General features: G+C 43.2%; 1 long non-coding RNA gene across 1 annotated transcript in view; it reads right to left on the bottom strand.

Annotated features, from left to right (window-relative positions):
• Positions 1-8,914: 8,914 nt before the first annotated feature.
• The window catches only part of LOC110348407 (uncharacterized), a 36,929-nt gene continuing 23,394 nt past the window's right edge, over positions 8,915-22,449 (bottom strand). The window contains exon 3 of the long non-coding RNA XR_002393622.2: positions 8,915-10,023. This is a non-coding gene — a long non-coding RNA (uncharacterized LOC110348407). The remainder of the gene's footprint in view (positions 10,024-22,449) is intronic.

Raw genomic sequence — 22,449 nt, 5'->3', positions numbered from 1 at the left:
GACCCCTGGGGTTAATCTGAGGATTAAGTGAATCAACAAGTATCAAGTGCTTACAACTGTGCACGAGAGTGTTTGCTGTCATTACAAAGGTCAAATGTGCTCTTTCTGCTTCTGCTGGGAGCAGCAGCATCCTCTCCCTTCAAAGCTGCTTCTTCTGCCTCTCCCTGCCAGCACTGGTCGGGCCTGCAGCTGAGTGCGCTTAAAAACAGCCTTTCCCTGGCCAGGGGCGTGTCCTGTCGCAGTTCTGCTACCTGCTCTGCAGCAGGTTCCCGCCTTCTGCAATGAGGACTGTCCTCCCGCCAGGACACTGGAAATGGATCATTTGAAAGAAATGACTCCCTGTGCCTTTTCATTCCTTAAGCTGTTCTCACTTGCAACCAGATGGTTTATCAGGAAGGGTATCAGCAAATACTGTGTGCTTTACTGCCGTTAGATGGCACTGGCATTGAATTGAAAAAGCCTTAAAAATGGCCATCAATCATTTGATATACGTAGGCAGTGATCTATATTGATATGGCTCCAGCCACCAACTGAAATGGTTGTCTTTCATTTTACCCTTTATATGAGGGTTATTACAGTGCACACCACTTACAACAGACATGGTTATTATGGACAATTGGTTATAGTGGACAAAAACTGATTTCCCAAACCAAACATATTAAATCCAATACATTTTTCATAGGTTATAACCGACAGAAACCTTGGATTCAGCTGACATTTTCCTGGGGCTTTAATGACATTACTATAGGACTCCAAAGAGGGAAAGGAGGGATGGCAGGTACCGAAATGAGGCCAGGGAACACCAGAGGTTTCATTTCTGACAAAATAATTATCTAAGGGAGGGGAGTGTGTTGGAGTTAACCCCCAGAGTGCCCCTGCTCAGGTGACAAGGCCTCTGCTACAGTTTCTCTGCACACCCCCACCCAGCCAGGGGCCTCATTACCTGGTGGTGGTGGGCGGCAAGGAAATGCAAACCTGCCCCACACAGCCTCCTTTCTGGAAGACAGCCAGGCCACCACTGGTGGCATCCTGCCCGTGAAGGCCATGGAGCCAGTGAGGATTTTTGTTGTTCTTGATACATTCAGGCGGACAGCCCTCTTTAAGCAGCATCTAAGAGACTGAATGGGGGCTGGTGAATGGATCCTGGAAATCCTTGCCTTAATTTCTGTTGATTCCTAAAGCTAGGGTCATGGGAACGGCATGGAAGCCGCTGTCAGATTGTTTAATGCCACTGAGAGCTTTCCTTTCTGGGACTCTGCTTGTCCCCTAAGAGATCTGGGCTCAAGGGTATCCAGATTTACTAGTTAGCTGTAGAAAGCCAGCTGACTCCCATGCCATGAGCTGTCTGCTCAACTTTTCCCAGAGCCCAGCTATTCTACCCTGCTCTGCTCTCCCCCATCCCCTCCAAGGGAAAGAACTGGGCATGGGATTCGTGGGCAGAATAGATAAAAATGACAGGGCGCTTTGCTCACTAGGAATGTGGACCTCTGAAATGGCAGGAGCTCTAGAGTTAACTGAATGTGTGCGAGTCTGATGCCCTCTCCTCTCCTCTCGTGGCCCTCTCCTCCTGTCTCTAGTTTGCCCCTCATTACTGTAGTGTTAGCTCTTACTTATTTGTCTGTCCACCCACCCTGTGCTCACCAGTTCCTTAAGGACTGGGATGAACCTAGTTTATCTCAGTATCTCGGGTGCCAGGCGCTCGTAGGTGCTTATATATTGTTGAATGAATGTAAATGTTTCCTATCCCATTTAGATGCTTGACCTTGGAGATGGTTAAGATTCAGTTTTAGGATTATGTCTGGTGTGTTTTATTTTCAGGGCATTCAACAGTGTATTGCCCGATAAAGAAATGCAGCTGCTCCCTTCGGTTCTGAATTCTTCCCTCCCTTGTCCTGCCCTCCCTCCCCAGCTCCTCTCAGCTCAGGCCAGTCACTTGGCTTGTCAGAAGTCAGATGTAACTGAAAGAGCAGGCCTCAGGGCCTGACCCCACAGTGCAACCTTAACCAAGGGCTGAAGTAACTCACCAACCTCAGTTTCCTCATAAAAAAAACCCCTGCTCTCCCTGCCCAATCTACCTCATCCAGTAATAAGATACACACAGAACTGCTTTGAAAATCATAGAGTACTGTATACCAAGGTTTAAAACAGCACTTCCCCTTTATGCTGTTTGATTCCTTCACCCTCAAGCAATTAGACCAATGATTTATCAAGATCGTTCTGATAGGACTGAAAGTTGGGCAGGGCGAGGCCACTCCCTGTTGCTTGACCTGGCACCGTGCTTCAGGGCCAATCGGCCCTCCATCCAAACTAAGACGACCAGCCCAGCGGGTTCAGCCATACCCCCTCAGCATCAACTTCCCTCAGATGACTAACCTAATAATTCGTTCCCACGGTCCGTGCTTGAAAGAAATTTTCTCTCTAGGGAAAAAAAACCTCTTGGACACTGCTAGAGGTGCTGCGCTGCAGTCCGCGGGACCTGTTCTTTTTCTGCTTCTTCTGGCCCCGCCCTAATGCCACGCCCCTCCTCCAGAGCCCCGCCCCCTCCACAGCTCTGCAAGTCAAAAGTTGGAAGTGGTTTTGGTGGTCCCCACTCCAGCAACACCAATTTTAAACACAAAATTTAAACATTTTCTGAGGTGTTGGTCACTGTTAAAAATGTTTTGATCTGTGTGAACTTTGCAAACACATTCCAAAGACATTCCAGTACTGAGTTCTTAGACATTTTCATTGGCCCTTCCGGCTTCTATGCTTTTTCCCCTGGGACATAGGATTAAAAGTGAAGTCAGAAAATGGGGACCAGGGCTGGAGATTTAGCTCAGTGGCTCTGCGCGCAAGCGCAAGGCCCTGAATTCAATCTCCAGTACCAGAAAGAAAGAAAGAAAGAAAGAAAGAAAGAAAGAAAGAAAGAAAGAAGGAAGGAAGGAAGGAAGGAAGGAAGGAAGGAAGGAAGGAAATGGGGACTAAAATACAGTATGATAAAAGGAATAAGTCCTAATGTTCTGTGGCACGATAGGCTGGCTGTAGTTTACAGCAATTTGTTATAGATTGTATAAAGTAGAAGAGAAATTGGAAGTCCCCAGCACAAAGAAGTGGTGTGTGGTATACAAACGCTATTAAGTTGTATTGATCAATACACACTGTGTATATGTATCAAATTATCACACTCTACCGTGTAAATAGGCACCATTATTACATGCCAACTAAAAAATTATTTTAAAAAGAAGAGGGCCCCAGAGGATCAGTGCTGGGTTCTCATTTCAGCTCTGCCTTTCTCACCAGCTAGGTAAAGCTGAGCAAGTTCCATACCTCTCTCTTCCTTGGCTTTTCCATCTGTAAAATGGGGATTATAGCGGTAGAGGAGTAGTCTCTTCGTAGAGTTTTTGTAATGACTAAAAGACTGAACGCATGTAAACGGAAAAGCACCTGGTACCCAGTCAGTGCTGGATAAAGGTTACTGTTAAGATTTGCATTTGGGGAAAAATAATCATTCCTTCCTCACTTGGTTCTGATGAAAATAAATAACCTGGATGCATGTAAAGTGCTTAGCACAGTTCTTGGCAAGAAAGTGCAAGGCAAAGGTAAGCTCTGCTCCCTGTCTGAAATGCCCTGTCCCCAGCTCTACCTCTCCAGCTCTTCCCTAACCTAAGCCCCAGCACGCGCCCCCTTCCTATTCCAAAAAGCCTTTTCTTACTGGTCTAGCTGAAAGCAACTTTGTCTCACCCGACTTCCCAAAAGCCTAGTATTTTCAGTTGTTCACATGTGGAATTAACTGGCTCCTGTCACGTAGCATAGTAATTTGTGCATATACCATCTCTCCAGTCTTACTGGAAGCTCACGGAGGGCAGGGTCTGGATTAAAATTATGTGAGCCTTACCTGTCATAAGCCCTTGATAGACATTTGTGGATATATTAAGAAATGAAAGGATGTTTGATGAAAATGTGAATTCAATCATGTAATGAAAAGATATTTAAGGGTGGAACTTTTTTGGATTCATTTCTTTCAAGCTGTGTCCCATTTCCTTCCCTTGGGCCGGACAGTAGTAGGAATCTCTGCTGAAGTCACTGCTGGAGTAAGGCAGAGAACAAATGCACAGAATAAAGTCTAAGGTCTACTCCAACCCAGGGTGAGAGGCATCAGCACAAAATGAGTTATTAGAGTAAGAGTGCAAAAGAAAAATAGATAATTCTCTCTTTTGGTAATTGAAAAGAAACCCAAAACAGTGCTAAACTCTTGGGCTTATAAAATGCTGGACATGGTAGTAGATGCCTGTAATTCCAGCATTCGGGAGGCTGAAGCAGGAGGATCACCATGAGTTCAGGGCCAGCCTAGGGTACTTAATGAGCTCAAGATTAGCCTCAACTTCATAGTGAGACCCTGTCTCAGAAAAAACAAACAGAAAAACTCCCTCTGCAAGTGACTCTGTGTTTAGGAGGAAGGTCAACTCTTCTTTTTGCCTTCGTTTTCAAGTTGCCCTCTGGGGATGGTAGGACACTGGGTGCTAGCAGCTGCTTTGGGAACCAACCAGACCCCTCGGCTCTGTGTGTGCTTTTCCCATGTGTGCTCTTTGAAGCCTTCCTTGGCCATGCTATGGGCAGCAGAAGAACACAGCAAAGCCTAAGTTAATTCAGTTTGTGGACAGTAAGTATAGGCCTAGGCTTGGGGGAGGCTTGAGTGAAGCTACTGGCTGCAAGCAAGCTTCGGGATTATCTGTGCACCTCACTGGCCCCGGTTACCCTTTCTTACCTTCCCTGTCTTCCTTGTGCCTGACTCCCCCTGCAATCATCGCAGAGAGCTGAGAAGTTTTAGTTCAGTAAATTATCCTTGGGACCTATATTGCCTTGAGCAGTCTCCACCACAAACTGCTGGCCTTTCTGGGGTCACAGCTTTCCAGATGGGATCTTCCCAGAGTGAGGCCAGGATGGGAGGGATTTTGATCTCAGTGTTTTCCGGGCACATGTGGAAATCAGACCTCCAGGGAATTCGCTGTATCTTGTACTCAAAGACATGGTATTTTTACATTGGATATTCTTGCTTTCTATGAGCATCTTGAATATAATGCCCTCCTCACATGATTGCTGCTAAACGTTTTATGAATGAACAAATGATTATTTCCTTAAATAGCTCAGTCGTAAGTCTTCTCTCAATGCAGGGGCTGTGTTCTGATTTGATTGTTAGTTCACCCACCGCACTCAGTCCAAGATCAGTCCTCGGTCCAAGTTCTTCTTTGTGGGTCAGACAAAAGGAGTGGATTTGTTCACTCAGCTCCAGCCCTCACTGTCTATGGGGCCAGCACCCAAAGGGCCCCCCAGTGTATGCCAAAGCTACCCCTACCCAAGGCCTTCCTTCAGCCATCTCTGAACAATGCTCTGTTGTCATGGGATACAAGTGTTCACTGCAGAGGACATGGGTGGAGAGAAACTGAGGCAGCGACAGAAGCTCTTTGCTGTTCTCCCTGCATTTTGAGTAGCAGAGGCTATAACAGAATTCCTATATGCTCTAAGTGTTGGACAGATTCTTCCCAAACAGCTTTCAGCTGCTCCACCTTCTGCCCCAGCTCTGGTCCAGGAATTCCAGCCCCAGAGTTTAGCACATAAATTCCCTGGGGCCACGGCATAGACCCCCCAGTATGCTGGAAAAGCCAATAATTACTTAGTGGAATAGATCAGACTCGCATTAAGAATGTGGCCAACTGAAGAACATATGAATGATCTACCTTCGTACACTTGTATTTACTGACTTATTAATCCATTATTTAAGTGTTCCATAATTTAAAAACTTCCTTGCTTTGTAAGTGGTAAGACTTTCCAGTTAAAGACAATCATTGTAGTCCCAACACCCACTATGTTCCTAATTAGCTCTGTAATTAAATTACCAATTAAAGAGAACTGAAAAAACTCTTCATTGGATAAAGCAAAATGTCCTTAATTATGATGTTGTATCCTTGATGAACAGAAGTAAAAATATATATACACACACTCACACTCAAAATATTAAATATATATGTACCCATCTATAAATGTCATCTTTTCATAGACTTTTCCATACCACAGCTTCACACTTAAGCTACACGCCAGAGTTGTGACTCTCCTTGTTTTTTTGGTTTTTATTTTTCAAGTGGGTGGGAGAGAAAAAGGGACAAAGCAAGTCAACTTTATTGGTTTAAACTTGCCTCATGAAAATAATGATATTGATCAATTTTATAGGGCTTGATTCAAAAGGGAATTGTTCAAGCTACTTCCAAATGAGAGCAATACAATAAAGAAAAGGCACATAAGATGTAATACTATCATTGAAAGGGCCAACTTTTGCTACCTATTAACCCTGCTTTCTCTCACACAAAAGCAGTTAGGATGGTCTACAAGATACAACAGTGATTTAGAAGAGTCCCCTGGCATTGTGCCTTAGTGGATCTGAGGGTTGACTCTATAAAGCTTCATGTAGCTCTGTTTTCCTGATCCATAATGCAAGAGAGAGAATAGAAACAACTATGAACAGGAAGGAAAGAACCTCTCTTTTTTTCTGTATTTACATTTTACAAAATTTACCATTTTTCTGAGGGTGCAGAATGACTAGTGTGTTAATTATGTTCACAACTGCACATACCAAGTCAGGAAATACCAAAAGAAAAAAAAAACACAACTTCTTGCAGCAAAACTGAGTTACTGAAGTTGCCCGTGGCATATAATGAAGTCATACACTGTCCCACTGTTCAAACATTCCAAATAGTGAATGTGCCAAATAACCACTTCTTGGTTATTGCCGGGGGGGGGGCTGTTAATTCATTTCCCAAACCTTCCCTGCCTTCCCCCTGCCTCATACCCCTCCCAAGTCATTCTATATATCTGTGCATTTCAGTACATTGATTTTTAAGTCTTGAAGCTAGATCTTGTGTTGTATACTTCATTCAGGGAGAAAGGAATTTAGCACAAACATTCCAAAGGAAATTCTAGTAGGGTGATGAAATTTAGTGTAGAAATTTTTATCTCAAAGGGGAGATGAGTTTGGGAAAGTTCTTATTATGCAGCAATTTTCCATGGACAAAATTAAACTCTTGTCCCTGCTACCATAAGCATAATAAGAGCCACATTTATAAGTGTCCTTTGTATAGCTGTGTTTATAGCTTTGAATGAATCCTAGAAATGAGATCCAAACTCTACTGGGCACTTGCTTTCTTAAGATTGGTGCATGGCAGATCATAAAGTGCAAATGGATTGCTCTTCTTCCCTATTAAGAAGGTATATCTTGGCCTTTTCCTGGTATATACTGAAAAGCTCAGAAGAGGATACAGATGAACAATGTGTCCATAGTTTGTAGCTTCAGCTCAGATCCACAGTTACTAGTGGCCAACACTTTCCTTCTCTCAGTTCTTAAAACTCAGGGAAAATTGTGGCTTCCACTTCATGAATGAGGAGCATTAAACTTTTGGCAGCTTCCATAAACTGTCACAGAAAACACTGATGGTTAGGCTAAACTCAGAGATAAAAGCAGAACCAAGGCTGAAACCTCCAAACCTGATCATCTTGACTCTGAAAAACTAATGAAAGCCACTCAGGCAATAGTTTGCTCAAATTTCTCTAGCAACTCTGCCTCTCATCACACAGGAGAAATGCTACATCTCCCCAGGGCACGTGACATTCTGGTTTTGGCTGAGAAAGCTGTCCCCTACATCACACAGCTCTGCAGCGGACCTCTCTCCACTAAACACACTCACTTCCCACATGAGCTACCATATGTCTTACCCTTCATAAGAAGTTGGGTGTGAATCCATTTTTATTTTAGCAAGGACTCTGATTCTGTTCGTCATTAATCTTCCCCCTTTGCCTCATCCTTCATCTCTTGCCAAATGACTTTTCACTGGACTTATTTTAAAGGACAAAACATTCCTTTACTCCCTCTGTTAAGAGATGCCACGAGAAATTAAGAAAATGGCTGGCGAACTTCTTTTGTTTAATGAGGGATTTGTGTTCCAGCTTTCACATGTGAATAAGTGATTTTCACTAATGGGAACCTGTTAAAGAAACTTAGTGAAAAAAAAAAAAGAAACTTAGTGAAAATTACTCTAGTGTCTCTTAACAGACCGTGCTGTAGTGATTCTCAAATTTTAGTATCTTTAACAGAATCCTACAGAACATGTTAAAAATGTGGAATCCTGGGTTTAGAATCCCCATCCAACCTTGTGGCAACCCAGGAATCTGTTTTGTTTTGGTTTTGGTTCTGGAGATCGAACTCGGGACCTTGCATTTTAAGGGCAGGCACCAGAACCACTGAGCTAAATTCCTGGCCCTAGGAATCTGTATTTTTGAGAGCTCATGGAGTAATTCTGATGAAGGTATCCCCAGAACATACCTTGAAATACATGGACTCAATGAATGTTTATCCACATCGCAAAGAGAACTTGCAGCCTTGGTTTGGGGATAGCCTGGCTTCAGGGTATTGGAATGTTAAGGGGTCAGGGCCAAAGGGCTGGGGGGAGATGTGGGGGCCTGGGATGTCAAAGGTCACCTCCACTTCTCTTCTAACGAAGTCCTTAGCTTGTCTTGTTTTCATGCGTTTTGAACTTACTTGTTATTAAAATAAAGAATAGTCTGTTCAAATTCTTTCCGTGAATCTTTCCTGGTTCCTTAAGAGCAAATGGCCAGGAATCGTCTTTGCTCTTTGCTACTTGGCCGTCACTACTCAGCTTAGACTCAGTGTTCTTGCTTGGAATCACATTTCCAATCTGTACCATAACTAATCTGGACTTTGAAAATCAAAATTAGCAAGCATGATATGTAACCTGAACGTGATTTTTTTTTCAATAACTGGAACTCTTAATATTTGGTTTTGCTTAATGACCTAAGACACGAATCCACAAGGATTACTATTTCTGCCCAATTCGATTTACACACAAGAGTAGAATTCACATAACCCGGCTTTAATTTTTCTCGTATAAATAATTAATTCTACATTTAAAAACACGTTAAGATGTTTTATTTCTTAATCAGCTAATTTGACTGGGAAACAAAGATGCCTTTTATTCACATTTTCTTTGAGTCCTGTTACTGTAGTAAAAGTTCCCCACAAGATTTGGCCTTCACTCACTAGTTTCCTGTCTGCCAATTAGTTTCCAGAGCAGCTATTTTACAAAAATGCTTCTCACTTTTAAAAAATGTAATTGAATGTCTGTTCATCACAGAGTTTCTTGTGTTCAAGCCCAGGGTGTTAAACATTTTTCGGGTTGACTTGGGTCAGCTTTGAAAATTTTCAGACAGTGAAACTTGAGAAGGGACTGTATGCTTCAGCGTGTTCCTCACATTCTGTTAAATATTAAGTGGATATTAAAATGGAGTTGTTATACCTCTCAACTGACTTCAAGTGTGCCATATAGTTTACAAGACTATTAATTAAATGAGAGGATTGCATGGGATGCACATGTATTTTCATAATCATTCACATTGGCCCAGAGTTGCCCTTTAATTTTCAGACTAATTAAAGTAACATATTGAACTGCAAAGGGTGGATGGCTGCGTTTCTGCAGAGATGTTAACACTGGAGAAAGTGGAATGGTAAATTTTTCACTTTGAAAGGAAGGGAAAAGCCTGAGAGAAGAAAGAATTCGCCTGAGTGGACCTGACTCCATTCCATTCATGGCTCCCTATTTGTTCCACTTCTGGATCAAGTTTTTAATTTAACAAGACTTCGTTGGGGGATGGAGGGGCTTCGACCCCATCTGTTTGGGGCCAGAGTGTGCCCCACCTGGTGGTGCAATTGATTTTTGAATTAACTGGGCTTTATTTCAGTACAATAGAGTGATTGTTTAGTTGCTTTTAAGCACTAGGATTCTTGGAATCTGATGGGCAAAAAAATAAATCAGAGTGCAATGTGCAGCTCTCTCGGCTGCTAATTGCATCTGACCCATTATCCTCCACAGCCCTAGTGCAAACTTTGACACGGCTGACTTGGAGTTTGAAGCATAAATGGAAAGGGTGCTTTTGCAGGTCATCATACTGCAGAAAGTCCATTCCTGGAACACTTTCCAAGGCCTGAAAAAGAGAAGAAACAGATATGAGCAATTATCCCAGGATTGTGCAGCTGCTGGCATTTGGGGCTGGGCAGACACAGCCACTGGCCCAGCTCCCTCCGGCACCACCCAGGGAGGGGAGCGGGGATGGAGGGGCTCAGGCTGTCCCTACACACAGAGGCAGAGGTGTCAAACGACCCGGGTGTGTGTATGTGTGTGTGTGTTTGTGTGTTCTGCACATCCGGGGAAAGAGTGGCTGAAGGGAGTTCCCCTTCTGCCTCCCACACCCACCTTTAAAAAGCAGGTTGCTTTTGCACCCACTTTTTCCTGCCTCCCTCGCTTTGTCCTCACCACTGTGGCTGTGCCTCACTACCCAGAAAGCCTCTTTGAAAAGAGCACAGGCTTTATAAAGATCCTCTTTTTCTTCACAAAGAAAAGTTCCCCCACTCCTAAGAGGTTCATCCAAAAGAAATATCTTGCCTACTCCCCAGCCGGGTGTGACACAAGGATGTGAATGGCGCTGTGAATCAGCTGTCCTCCAGCCACAGCTCTCTCCCTGAGGGCGCCATCTTCAGCATGGTTAACAGTGACTGTATAAACAGACCCAGGGACAATGGTTTAAGGATGGAATTGAGCTTGATAGGAGAGAAAGGAGTGACTGGAGAGGGCCCATGGGGGACAGGGTCATTTTCAATTCAAGAGAGGTTCTGGAGGCTCAGGGAAAAATTGCACCTGAAAAAAGAAACTGGGTCCAAGCACGAACTCTTCAAGTTGGAGAGAAAACTCACTCTTTAAAGGCAGGGGTAGGGGACCCCAGGAAACAGGGCAGCAGACAGTCAGCTATGGGAACGTCCCTCCACCCTAAGTCTCCAGTCCAGTAGGAGTTCTCTAGGCGTGAGTTCAGACAGGAACTTTGGTCAGTATGACCGGGCACATCAAATCCCAGCTACTCTACCCATGACCTTGGCCACATTATGTAACTCTTCTGCCTCCGTTTGCAAAACCCTCATACAGATCAGTAATAAACAGTAATACAAAAATATCTTTGTTGTGAGGAATTCCATGCTAAAACCTGGTGTGAGGTAAGCTCTTAAAAATTTCAGATCGTATGATCATTAGAATGTAGGTAAGGGCTCATCATGTTTGCTAAAGGCAGCTGGAGTTCCCCAAAGAGGACCAGAAGTTCAAGCATCAGACAGCACTGACAAAGCAGCACACAGGTTGGAGGCCTGGCTTCTGGTAGTCTGAGCTCTGGGGTCTAGAGACCTCACACCTGGTGGAGGAGGCAGGTAGCTGTACCAGTAAAAGGGCAAAGATACTGTTGCTCTTTGTGGCCCAGGGCACCACTGACCATTAGATCCTGCCTGGCAGAGATCTCCTTACCCCCCAAAGAAAGGGTTTCTGCCTCACTCTGCACCAGGGGGACAAGGTGTTGGTGTGCACCCAGGCCTACTACACTCTGCCTTTACCCTAAAGATGGAGAGACCAACCCAATGTTGATGCTTATCGTGTGATGATTAATTTCGTGAATCAATTTCACTGAGCTGAGGGATAATCAGATAGCTGGTGTGCCATTCATTGTGGGTGCATCAGGGCTGGGGATTTAGCTCAGTGGTTCTGCCACCTACCTTGCAAGTGCAAGGTCCCGAGTTCAATCCCCAGTACCAAAAAAAAAAAAAAATCCGGTGTGGGTGCATCTGTGAAGGTACATCTATTTTTTTGGTGGGGGAAACTGGGAATCAAATTCAGGACCTTGTGCTTATGAGGCAGGCACTAGAACCGCTGAGCTAAATCCCTGGCCCTGTGAAGGTGCATCTTAAAGAGATCAGCATTTGAATTGACAGACTGCTGAGACACCCTCACCAAGCCAAAAGGGCATCATCCCATCCATTAAGGACCTGAACAGAGCAAAGAAGTGGAGGAACAGCAAATTCACTCCTGTGCTTTAGTTGGCACAAGCATCTTCTCTTGTCCTTGAATCTTAGAGCCTATGGCCCTCTGGCCTTTGGACTCAGACTGGTATTTACATTATCAGTCCCCAAGTTCTCAGTCTTTGGACTGGAATTTACACCCCTGGCCACCTTGGTTCTGTTTAGAATGGAAGTACATCACTGGCTTCACTGGTTCTCTAGCTTCTCAGGCTCCATCATCACATGAGCCACTCCCTCATCATAAATCTTCCTATACATCTCTGTGTATATTCTATTGGTTCTGTTTCTCTGGAGAACCTTGACTAATACAGCTGGGTTTGGCCATGGTTTCTTTTCCCAGTGGGAAACCAGAAGATGATGCTTTGTGAGAGTTTAGTTTATAGCTCCTGTGTGTATTTAAATAAACGTGTAAGGCACTGACTTTAACAGTACTGCAACAGAGCCATCCCACCCATGTTCTCATCTCAGAGATAGAAAAATGTGCTAGGTTTGGGGCCAGGTCTACACTGCACCTGGACCCCTATATTTGCCAGTAAATAGAAGCACATGGAGTTATTAATTAGCTTTTATGAGTTAATTAGCATTCATATGTAATGTCAACACAAGATGATGAACTAAGCTAGATTGTTTGGGAAGGGGAGATGAAGGAGAAAACTTCTCCTTCCACTTGGATTTACATAAATGTTACTTCCCAGAATGAACCCCCACCTAGGAGTCAGAAGAAATAAACACAAATATTCAGGGTAAGACAGTAAATTCCCTGAATATGAGGGTGGCCTCTCCAGAGTTTCTGGTTTCCATTACTAATCTATTTCATATTGAATGGATTTGAGGCTCAGTTTAAAGAAAACATGCAGTAGCAACATAACTACCCAGGGTTGCCATATGTAACTCTTTTTCATGAATTTTTTTAGTTGAAAGGAAATTCAATGATCACTGTATTATGTCCCAAGCTTCAGGTAAGAAAATCCAAGTCCTAAAGTTAATAACAAATGTGGGGCTACAAACTTCACATCTCTACCTCTCTTTCAGTGTCTCAAAAACATTTCCCTTTCAGCCAGTCTTTCAGCTCAGCTCAGTAAGAATTTAGGTCAGTTGATGTCCTTACTTCGGTTTTTCCCGGGCAGGGGAACCAAGTGGAAACCTGTGGGAACCACCAAACTTCTAATGAAAACAGGAGGCAAGTTATACTGGGCTTACAGAATTTAACTTTCTAGAGACTAAAAGGAGTTTGGGAGAGAGGGAAAGAAAGGAAAGCAGCAGCTGAATGAAAGAGGAGACAGGAATGGTTAGAAAACTAGAAATGCCTGGAGGACTATCAGTTCTCAGTTCTTCCATCCATTTGGAAATCTGACCGATTTTATGCACATCTGTAATAATTGAATTAAATTTTAACAGTGGTTTGTTTTTTGTTTTTTGTGGGGGTTTTTTTGTGTGTGCCAGGGATCAAACTCGGGTCCTTGCGCTTGCGAGGCAGACGGCGGAACCACTGAGCTAAATCCCCGACCCTTAACAGTGGTTTTTAATGGGTTAAAATACCTTTGAAAGTTTTTCCCATGTTCAATCTATACCAGCTGTTTTGCTCACAAAAACCCACTCACAAAAGGATGGCCCACAATTTTGGTTATAGTGCCCATCTTTCTTTGCTCTCTTACAAAGTCTTTGATATAATAAACTCTTATCTAATTTCTAAAGGATACCCTGTGTCTCTCAATTATGATTTTCGATAGCAGAGCATCACTCCAAGTCTCTTAAGCTATGTTGGAACAATATCCAGTATTATAACCATTCAAGGAAATGAAGGCAGACTAAGTGCTTAGCCAGGATATTCAGGTCTTATGTTCACATAGATCCCTTGTTTGGAACAGTGGGATATCCTGCTGATATCATAATATTTCAGTAATACCACATTTCTGCAAATAAGCATGGTTTCCATCCTAGTAAATTGGCTGTAGTTCTCAGACTCATTGTTGATGATTCTAATCTGCAATTATGCATTTTGTTTGTTTATTAGTAAAGAAAATAACTAAGAGACCAAAGATGACCTCTATCTCATTTTTTTTGGTCCATCTACACAGAATTTTGTATTCTACCCAAAATTTAGTGTTGATTTTCAACTTGGTTGGGAGCTTATTCCAAAGTAATTCCCACATCTCCTAAGACAATCATCTTCCCTGAATTTTTACCTTTCTTTGTCCATCAATTCATCACTGGAGAACAAATTGTCTGATCATTAGAGTTCATTGTCTTCTTGATGTTCCCTTGGGATGCTGCAGTATTGGAGTTTGTACTGCAATTATGCAGTGGTCTTATGTAAATGTGTCGATAGTCTTTCAAATTCTCATCAGTGGGTTTAACTGACTCAGTAAAGTAGCTCAGGCCAACAAAGCCTTTCTGAGCTCTATTAATGTACAAGAACTTCTGGATGGCTATCTCAATGATCCAGTGTTCTTCTGGAACTGTGGGCCCATAATCAACCACCAACTTTTCCTGCTGAAGTTTGTACACTGCTGATTTAGATAATGGGGTGAGGGTTTCAGCAATGTTAAAAAGTTGAATAGGCATCAGCAGCTCTGATGCTAGAGAACCTACCAGTAGGTGGTCACTTCAGGTATGTCTTTGTAGCTGCCAAGTGTGCTTGGTGTCTGCCAGAATTAAGATTCAGGGTTGGTATAAATGCAGCATCCTCCTCTGCTTCAGGTATAGATTTTATAAGTGGCATTTACTGTGACTGAAATCACTTGACAGTCCTATCCAGGGAACTCTATCCAAGCAGCAGGCCAAAGGATGCGTGAGAAACACATTCACCACTGAAGCCTGTCAATGACTCTGCATCATCCTGGGGATGAAATGTATGCTTGTTTCCATTGAATATGTATAGAAGCCTTCTTCATCTGACCCTTTCATTATCTCTTCTCTTGTTCTCTATGATCCAACATCCATCCATCTGTGCTGTTCTTTTTACCCCATACCTTTTCTCTACCTGGAATACCCTTCCACTGTGGCCTGATCTTTTTATTATCTACAAGGCTAAGCTCCTTCTGGAAACTTCCTCTATTATCTTTCCTCTCTGACCACATAAAGTTTCACTCCTCTATGTCATCTCTACCAATCACATTTATCATAGTGTTTGCAACAGTTTGGTTATGTTCTTTTTCTTCTGTCAGGCTGTGAGTCTCTTAAAGGAAAAGGCAATGTCTCATTTCTCTTAGTCATTTTCCTATACCAAGTCATATTTCCTATACCAAGGAAAAAACCTAACACATAGTAAATGCTTAATAAACGTTCAATGGATGAATGGCAGTCTTCACTCTTATGATAAGGCTATAAAAAGGCAGTAAGTGCCAAGCAACATCCTATTTTGGTACATTAGAAAGAGAAGCACTAATTTTGGACTAAATGGTCAAGTCGCCTGGAAGGTAAAGAAATGAGTGACTAAGAGATGCAATATCCATCCCCAGCAGCCCTAGCCCTGTAGACACAGCTCCTACTATTGCAGCTGGCCTCAAGTTTGCAACTGCTTTTAGTATCTCCTCTTCTAATGGCCCTGTTAGATTCCCTTCACCATCAGCCAACATGTCCTCTGGTCCGAGTGGCTTACTTGATAAACCCAGACTCTCATCTTTGAAGGGTTGAATCCTCAAGCCTCTTGTTAGGCTGTATTTGCTGCATTTGTCCATTTACCATCAAAACTGGGCAAATGAATATCTAAAGACACCTGAGGATTCACATGGCTGGCAAACAGCTCTCCCTGCTCTCACTGGATAAGAGCAGGCCAGCATACCTTTTCTTGACAGGGTCAAATACTGCTGCTAAGATGGTAGTCCCTAGGAACATGAAGTCTGCCAGTAATCATAGTTTAGAGTCCAGTGGGATTCTGCTGTGTTCTGTGAAAGCTCACTCCCTTTGAGAGCCAAGACCTCTAACCTGGAGAACCAAGAATTGTGGAAAAAGGAAGAATAAATTTCCCAAGTGGGTTACTAAGAGAAATGATAAGCAGAGTCACAGCTAAAAGTGCCTTGGCTCCTGAACCCATGTGCTCTTCCTGTCCGTGCACAGCTCTAGGGCATGGTCATTGATTTAGAGTACACTGTATCCTAGAGGAGAGTGCCTGACCCTCACTGAAAACTTACCAAGTGGCTCCCTCCACTGTGCCTTCAATAGGCCATTCTATCACTCCAGCAGACCAGATTCTTACAGCTGGTGCTATCTGAGGTAGGGCCAGTGGATCCCATATCTCATAGCCACGTGTCCATGGTGGGCTTCCTTTGCCATAAAATGGGTCACAGGGTAGGATGTGATGTGACATGGAATCCCATCCATGAATAAAATACTCTCATCCTTCAAGTGGTGGTGCAGGTGAAGGCTCTGAAGGTATGAAAAGCAATCTCATCCTGAAGTATTTTCTTAAGTTAAGTGAATTGCTGCTTCTTCTAGTCACGGAGCTAACTTGCCACCAAATGGCTGCTTTATGACCTCAAAAAAGAATGTACTGTTGGAACTTGTTCTCTGTTGCTGACAGTCAAACATTTGGCTGCAGTAAGACCTATATTATTTTGATGAATAGAAGCCGTGCTGTGTACATATGACACGTGTACAGCTTCCAACCTTGCCACTGTGGCCACTCCACTTATGCAGCTATTGTGCCAGCACTGGTGTGATCAGTGACAGAGACTATTTTATGTAACCTGGCCTAGTCATCATGCCATTTGCCTGGTTGTTGAATACCTCTTCTGTTAGATGATCTCTGGTGTATATTAACCTTCACAGCATCTTCACAGTTCGTGGCTACACTGCAGGAGTACTTCTCCAGACCTTCTGTCTGCTCTCCAGGGTTCCAACCAAACATACTTGACCAAGCCACTTGCCATTGCCCATATTCTCTTTCCACACAGAATGGATGAGTAGATATATCACTTGAAGCTATGTCCATTGAGAACATTTGTACTAATTGGTGACTTCAAGGTCACCTTAAGTAAGGCTGCAGTCCAATAGTAGTCCAGGCTCAGCTTACACCCACGTACCAACCCACTCATGAACTAAGCCCAACGTTTTACACATTTCATCAATTGGCCATAGGCATGTGCTGAAAAAGAAGTAGTGCAATGGTGGTAGATAATAACCTGGGTGTCTGGGTTATCTGGTCATATTTGTGCCCCATATTCCTGTGCATACCCAGCCAAGGATGCACCCATTCCATCTCATAATTGATTACTTCTGGGTTTACCCATCCAAGTTATGACTTCTGGAGTCTAACAGAAACCAACTCTTTATGAGCAGTTCTCAGGAGGTGCTTTTCAAAAAATATATAATCTATCCTTGGGGCTCACCCTCTGAACACAGTCATTTGGTAGGTTTTCCTTTGTATAATATTTCCCCTCTGTCATGCCCATTTCTCTGACCCTTTTTATCCCTTCTCCCACCACCTGTTATGGTAATTCATTTCTATCTCATTGTACGTGAACTACTGCTTTCTCCAAGTTTCTAAAAGCCATCCTAGCCATGTGTTTTAGCAGGATCTTAGGATCCTTGCCAAATGTTAAATCCTGTGTCCTAGGAGAGTGCTCCTGTATTGATAAATTTTCCCTTACATAACTTCATATTCCACCTACACTGATCCAGTACTCTCAGAAACCAGTCCTCCAAGTGATGTTCAATATTCTGCCAGTGCCTGTTGACCAGATCCTCTACTTCCTCCAGGGTATTGTATCTTTCCTCCCATAGCAGGCCCAGCACTTCCCCCGGCAGGCAATGTGATGATCTAACCCTATTTATTAGTCTGGCTGCCAAGAGAAGGAACACAGTGGGCAGATCTTGAAGTAGGGAGACACATTTGTCTTGGAAAGCAGAGGCCTCTGTACCATTTCAAGTAAGAGAGGGGTGATGCCAGCCTTGTGGGCCACTTCTACAGACCCAAAGAGTTAAGGAGAACTTGGAGACTCCAGGGTTCAAGTACAGCAACTCTGACATCAGCATCTGCTCTTTCCCCGCAGGAACTTGGCCTGCCATGGCACACCTACCTAGGCTGACCCCTCAACCTCCACTGGAACTCTTTCAATCTTATGATTAAGTTCTGGCCCTGGTATCAGCTTGTTCTGCCTTCTAACCACAGAAGGAGCTCACTTGGTATCTGATCAATAAGGCCTTCCGGTTTATATAATAACTGCTACATGGCCTCTTTTTCCAAGACATTGTCTCTAATAATAGCTATACAATCCCATTGTTCTTATTACTATTTCCCCATATTTCTCAAATGTCCAAATTCACTCACTAGTCCATTCCCTTGCACCAGATAGAACTCTGGTTTGCCCGTGCCAGTATCTATCTCAGCTCCATCTACTACCTATGAGAAACGGGTCCTCATTGCCAGTGGCTACCAGGTGACCCAGCTCCAGGATCCCACTTTAAATTGCCTTTCACAGACTGCTTCTGCTGCTAACTGTTTAGGTTAGCTTCCTTGAGAAGCACTTTGAGTCAGAAACTTGCATGCAGGAAGTTTATTAGTGCGTGCTCTTGGGAACCACCTGATGTAGAAGGTAAAACAAAGCAAAGGAAACAGAACTGGAGTGAGAAAGAAGCTAGGCTATGATGTAGTCACAACTACAGTCTCAGGTAATCTCATGGAGATCTCAAAGCTGGTTTACACTTAGTTTTCCCAAGTTGGAATGAGGTGGATAGATCTTTATGCCCCTGCAACACCAATCTTTGGATACAAGCTACCCCCAGCAAAGGGGTTGTGACACTGGGTGAAGAGGTTCACTTAAGCACAAGGCAATTAGCAGACGGGGATGACAGCTGAGGGCTATCAGCCAGCAGCACGGCCAGCAGCTGAAGGAGTAGGATCCCAGAGTGGGATCTGGATGATACGACACTGAGCACTGCAGACGTCAGCTCAAGCTCTTGTTAACCGTATGACCTTGGGTAAATCAGTCATGTTTTCTGGGTCTGAGTTGCCTTATCTATAAAATAGAAATGACAAAAATGCCTACTTCATAGGGTTGTCATGGTGATTAAATGGAATAATAATGCAGTGCAATTTAACACAGAGCCTGGTACATAAGGAACACTGTTGCTTCTTTTAGCTATAAGGAGCTTAGTGTTTATATGGGAAACTAAGTCTGGATTACAAAGTACAGCAGAAACAGTTGCCAAATTAGGAACTTAGAAAATCAAGGAAGGAGAAAAGAGTTTCAAAAAGGAGATGGCCAATGGACACATGGAGTTTAGAATGATGTAAAAGAAGGAGAAGTCTTCCAGGTGAGATATTAACAAGAATAAAGACCCAAGAGACACACATGACATTTGCAGGGGTAGATCATGGAAAGCTTGGAAATCTAGGCAGACATGGAAGGATGGGAGACCCCAAAACACTACAGTTCAAATAGGCTTAGAAGTGGTTTGAGCAGTAATCCTGAAGAATGGCAACTTGATGAAAGAAGATGGAGTATGAGAAAGAGACAAGGAAGAGAGAAGGATACAGAACAGGGAGATGGGTGAGGGAGAGAAGGTTGAAAACAAATTGGGCATTAAAAACTAATCCACAGATTGCAGGATACAGAGTAAATAGAGCTTAGAGAAATGAAGATCTTTTCATCTCAGAAGCTCTAATTCAAAGGGTCAGAGTGTCCAGTTGCGTTACTTCCCTGGAAAACAATATGAATACACTTATTAAGAAGCTAATGTTTTGCTTTATTATAAATAGTTCAGAATTAATGTCCCTTCCCAAAGTGCCTACTTTTCCAACAGGTGCATTATTACACCATCTGTCCAACAAAAAAATCTAAATGTCACTAACTTCATTTTTTAAAAAATTCTAATTGGCTGCTTAGGACCCTTGTTTATTATGATGATATTAAATAATTTATACTCATATAGCATGTAGGGGCATAAAATGAGTTATAAATATTAACTTGTAACTCACACAATAACTCCTTAGAAAGACAGGAAGCATGACACTCCCTTTTCAACAGATCCATTCATTCAACAAACATTTATTGGGTTTCTACATGCTAGGCATTGTAATGATGCAGAAATTTGGCTACATGGGGTTTGATTCATGCTACTGGGAAGCTACTCTCCCTGCTAAAACAAGAGCCTTCCAAGAGTAGGATCCAGGACTTTTCCTCCCTAAATTCCTCAGACCCAGCATTGTACCTAGAAAAGAAGAACTATTCAATAAATGTAGACTTTTTAAAAAATTAAGTGCCCAGAATCAGCTATAAGTCTATGCTACTATTATTAAAAACTTATACCCAAAAACTCATGAATTCTAAGCCACTGCTGGCCACTGGACCTTACTTCCTGGGGAAACCTCTAATCTAACTTCATGTCTGCTCTTTTAGATGATAAAACCTTCGCTCATCTTCTGAACATTTAATTATACTACTTTCATGGCCCTTTGCATTTACTGGGGACAAGGTTGAGGGTGGGGATGGGCCTCACACTAAGATCAGCTTTTTTTTAGACTCTTGGCTTCCATGAAGTTTTTATATTGAGTGGGAAATAGAATTCTGGATCTAGAAATCACTCCAAGTTAATATCCTCTTGTTAGTCTGGGTTGGGTGTGGGAAAGTTCCATTTGGCAGTTTGAAGGTCCTGACTACTATCAAATGGCCAGCCCAAAAGAGAAATAAATTGGATGCTCGGCTTCTCTCTGACTCCAGCCTCTCTTGTGTGGGTGAGACCACACTCTTGTGAGATTCTTCACAGGTGTCTGATAATTTAACCCCCCGGAACAAGTCCAAAACAACCCATCATCTGCCATAACCATGTCCCGGGGACCTGGGAGAAAAGTTAGTGACAAACTTGTACCTGGATCTTGCACCCTCTCCTCTCCCACGCCCCAGTGTGGACACCATTAAAAAGCTGGGTGGGTAGTGTCTGGGAAGAATCCTTTTCTGTGAGAGCTAAGGACAGGATGGTACCTGGCCCTAATCATAAAAGGGAATTCTCCGCAGGCCTGAGGAGTGGAGTGGCACCAAAAGGCCCAAGTGCTCAGGCCTGGAGCTGTTGCCTGTGGGACACCCCCAGCAAATGGTCCATTTTGACAATTGTCAAAAATCAGACCCCACACACCCATTAGGCCAGAGTGCACCTAAAATCAGTTGAAATCATTAAAATTGTACCAGCTACAATTCCTCTTTACTTTTTCCTCCCTAACATTCATTGTTCCGTGAATGACTATATGAACACCTGCTCTCTAAAGGACTTCAAAAGAATGATGTGTAAATAGTGCATCTGAAGAGACCGTAGAGTTGAAAGAGGAAGGCTTGTCTTCCCTCTTCGAAAAATATGTTCAGTACCCCGTGGGTGAATTTTTCAGAAAAAGAATTTTTAATCTCAGAGTGTTTTCTTCTGCTTTTCCAGGGAGGAGGGTGGCAGTCTTTCCACGGCTCAGCCCACAGTTGTACATGAAAGTTAATATTTCCAGGGCCCTGCATGGGATACCTTTCCTAGAATTCATGTTCTCCATGGGAAACTGAAATAGCACATGAGAGTTACCCTAAGTAGATTTAAATAATTAAATTCAAAAATTCTCAAACCACTTGCTGTTTCAAATTTATTTCTTTAATAACAACTCAGACTCGGCAACAGACTGGATTAAGATTTCATTTATTTGAAATTTAAGGTATATCCAGCTCTGGGTGTTGTTTTTAAGTATTTAAGGGGAAATTTGTGCTTGGTGAAAATGAAGAGACTGCAGCATTATAAATTCATTTCCTCTATTAGAGGCAGGGCCGCGCCTGCACGCTGCAGCTGTTCCGGGAGGCAATCCCAACAGGCTGGAGGGCCAGCAGCAAGCAGACGACCCTTTGTTTCCCCAATGGGGGAGATCTGGCTAGGCCCCACACCCTCCGCAGGAACTATTTCCTTAGTGGCGCCAGGCAGTTGGGCAGGATCATCTGGCAAAGTAAAGCATCCTCCGGGATTCCAGAGCGACTTCTAAGGATCCATTTTCATCCATGACCTCAAACCAAGCCTTGTTCTTGGCCCCAAAGATGAGAGGCCATAGTGGCCTGAGCGGGGTTCACTGACCTCTGAAATCACCCTCGCTCCGAGAGTACGTTCAGTGAAGTGGAGCTCGACTCTGAAAGCAGGTGTTACATCGCAGGTAACAGCCCTGTGGTACTTACTATTCATGCTAACAATTTTACAAACAAGTGAGTTTCTTATACATTCATCGACACCCCCAGGCATTCATATTCTTTTTAAGTACAGAAACCTTAATTAGATTTTGACCACAGACCCGGATTTGACTTACCCTGACAGGGTTTCCATTAGTGTAATCTGTGGGGGAATTCACTGTTTTAACATCTGTGTGCCTGAGGCCTATCTCACATTTACTGCAAAACTCTGAAAAGCCTCCCTTGTATGGCTGTACGTTTCCTCGTGCTCCCAATTTCACAGAAGTCATTTCAGCACCAAACGGTAATTAGCAAAGGGATGGGCCTCAGCTGACATGAATGCAATTTATTGTTTTCCACGAGGCCCTGAACCAAGCAAACAAAGAACACAGT

Source organism: Heterocephalus glaber, unplaced genomic scaffold (assembly GCF_053883595.1).
Source record: "Heterocephalus glaber isolate CG9 unplaced genomic scaffold, H.glaber_assembly_v1.0 deba00001442, whole genome shotgun sequence".
NCBI lineage: Eukaryota > Metazoa > Chordata > Mammalia > Rodentia > Bathyergidae > Heterocephalus > Heterocephalus glaber.
This window is presented reverse-complemented; position numbering and strand designations above follow the sequence as displayed.